Here is a 3,196-nt window from a genome sequence, read left to right on the forward strand (position 1 = left end):
ACATAATGAATGGGACTTCAAATAAGAATTGTAATTTTTTTTATCAGTTTGATTGATATTTATGCCTGCTAATCCACTACCCATTCACAAATTGGACAATTTCTTCCTCACGTAAGGCAGCAAGTAAGCAACGTACGGCAGCAGCCTTGCATGCAGTACGACCCCCTGGCTACACGCGGGTCATGCAGGTCAGGTGTGCAAGTGGGGCGTGATTCGACCCCAGACCCTCATTTGCCACTGATGTGGCGGCAAGTCAGTGCATTAACTACAACATCACTACTTCATTGCAGCCAAAAGCATGCTCGACAACACGAGCTAAATTGATGCAACCCACATGCGGTCTGATGCAGCTCCTGTACTGAAACTTGAAATCATATACATAATCACAAGCATTGAGTGGCAGAATTTATTAATTAAAACTTTAGTTGGGACATGACAAGCATTGAGTGGCCATCAGCCACAAAGTATTGTCAACTTAATGAGAAGATGACAAAGATGATGATGCCTGCACAAAAAAATAAGAAATTGTTGAGTTCCCAGTGAGCTAAAAAGACCAATGCAGCAGACCCATTGTGAACGAAAGACTGTTTTTTCCAATTTTGGATTCAATTACTTGAACAGTATATATCAGTTTACTACTACAAAGTATAAATTCTCAGACATGCACGATTTAGACAAAAAAAAATGCAGATAAAGATAGACATTAATATCAGGGAATTATCAGTCATACTCCTCAAATGGAAGATCAACATGTATTGCAGGTCATATGCAGTCATATGCATGCAGCAAGGCAAGGCCCGCGTCCCACAAGAGGCCAAGGTGAAACATCAAAAGTTGTGACAGGAGAAGCTAGTTCACAAATCTGTGCTTGCCGTGCTTTAAATACCTGTGTTGGTGTAGTGAATAATTAGCACTTGTTTTAGAACATTTCGTTACGACTAGCACCTGTTGGAGGGCAATTATCTTTCTATTCTCTTTCATTTCCATCGAGAGGTGATTCAGCTCTATGAACCTCCTTTCAATCCTTGATTCTTCGCAAGAGCTAAATTGATAGGTCAAATATCTTAATTTTTATAATGCAATCTGGTGGAGAGACCAAGTCTATGAATTATCTCTAAGAGCTGCTTTTCTTCCCCGTTCATCTCCAGCTCCTCCACTGAGAATTGTCTTCCAGAAAGTACATATAAAGGGAAGGGGCAAAATATGACAGAGCTTATGACTTATGTAGTAGAATAATCGAAATCATGGTCCTTGCTTCTAAGCTATCTCTGGTTATTAATCCAATGCTAAATTAAAACTTTGATTGAAGTCCTCGATCTAATTATTTAATTTCACTCTACTAAAATATTTATTAAAATATTTTGTTTAGGGAACACGTTTTATTTTCTTCTGTTATGGAAACTCTTGGCATTTAGATCATTGGTGTCTAATGTAAGTCTCCCTCCCTCCATTCTCTAGCATTCATTTAACATTTCCTAGCTTTTTGTTGCCCTACAAAATTTATTTCCAGTTTCCTTCTAATTAGAAATTTCTCTTAGGTTTTCATTTTTTCTAAGATGCAATTTAATGTTAGTTGTCTGAACTCTTGTAATCAGTAACAACCAATAAGGCCATCAATGTTTGCAATTGAGATGGCTTATTTGTATCCTTCACTCACAGCTAATTACCTGCAGCAAGTAAGCACTCATATTTTTTTTCATCTGTTCAGTAGTAAATTTATTCTTCTTTCTTCTCATGCTTAATGCCGTGGCACCCACAAAATAGCCTCCAAAGAAGGTAGGGATGATTTCCCTTTCTAAATTAAAATGGCTTTTTCTGTTTCATTCACTATAACATCATGGCTGACTGGCTGTGTTACAAAACCACATGTTTTTTTTGTTTCCAAGGATGATTGGAAGCTCTTTGTTGTGGAGAGTATGCGGTTATCCTTCTCAAAGTTGATGGCTTATTGTTCAAACATGTATGCTTCATAGGTTCATTCCTAAATTCTTGATCGGATAGTCTATATCATGTTCTTGTGAAATTTGGTCCTGTAATGTTATGCACAAATTAGGTTACTTGAAATTTTCACTATTTCAGGCAAAATACTTTGAATGGTATGCTAAAGGATGATGCTTTAACTTTCTTTTTTTTCTCATTTAAAAATACTAGGAGAAAACAACTCCAAAAGACCATCAAAGATTCACCAGCATGGCTCAGCAAGTTTATTGACTTGAAAATGAAATGAGTGAGTGGCACGCCGGAGGCGTGCCTCAAACTCTACTCAATGATGATGCCAGCATAGTAGTTAAAGCAGGAGATTCTATACTGTTGAAGTCCTAAACTATTTCTTGGAGTCTTACCATCTCCAATTCCAATTATTTCTAATTTTCTACACTCCTTGCAAGAATGATGCTCATCTGCCTTGTCCTCTTCCCTTCCCTCACTGCAGATTCATGGTATTTGCATCAGAATATTTTTAGTAGTCAATCAAACCTTTTTCCCGAGAGTTCATGTTCTTATCATTTCTGTTTGATGTAGGTCATGCCATCCTTTTCGAGCATTAGGGTTGAAGGCTTGAAGCTGGACGATTGCAAACGGAGCAGAAGTGTCAGGTTGTAAACTAACTTAGCAAGTGTCAGGCTTGAAGCTGGATGGTATATGATATTATTGTAGGGTGCTCCTTAATTTACTTTATATGTTTACTATGTCACTATGATCATTTAGTTTGCATGTGTTTAGTTGTTCCATGCACTTAATCACCAAGGTTCCTATATTAAATTAATAAATTCTATGAGTTTTTATGAATTGCAGGAAAGCGTGGACAACCAAAATATTTAGAGAAAGCTTTATGTCTATATGCTGGTGATGGACAGCTAGAAGAATGAAGAATTACAGAAAGGTTTATTGGTAACTGCTGGTGCCGATGGGGGCATGAATAGATCAATAAGAGGACTTATATTTAGTTTTAATTTATTATGCCAAACATAGTTGCAAACTTGTAGTCAGAGATGATGTTTTTATTCTACTATGGTCATGTTTATTTTAGCACTACTCTGGTTATTGTGTTATTACTTTGGTTGAGACATATATTTGAAGTTAAAGGTTTGAGTTCTTATATGTGATGATGAAATACATGCTCATGGCACAATTATTTTGTAACAAGAATTAAAATTCTAACTACAAAATGAAATTAAAAAGGCGCTAGCCAAAATGC

At 36.6% G+C, this 3,196-nt stretch overlaps 1 long non-coding RNA gene across 1 annotated transcript; it reads left to right on the top strand.

The window, feature by feature from the left end:
* The first annotated feature begins 2,327 nt into the window (after positions 1-2,327).
* On the top strand, positions 2,328-2,906 carry LOC111256940. Its single transcript, XR_002677198.1, has 3 exons — positions 2,328-2,438; positions 2,521-2,636; positions 2,794-2,906. It is a non-coding gene; the product is annotated as an uncharacterized LOC111256940 (long non-coding RNA).
* Positions 2,907-3,196: the final 290 nt, after the last annotated feature.

Source organism: Setaria italica, chromosome IV, assembly GCF_000263155.2.
Source record: "Setaria italica strain Yugu1 chromosome IV, Setaria_italica_v2.0, whole genome shotgun sequence".
Taxonomy (NCBI): Eukaryota; Viridiplantae; Streptophyta; class Magnoliopsida; order Poales; family Poaceae; genus Setaria; species Setaria italica.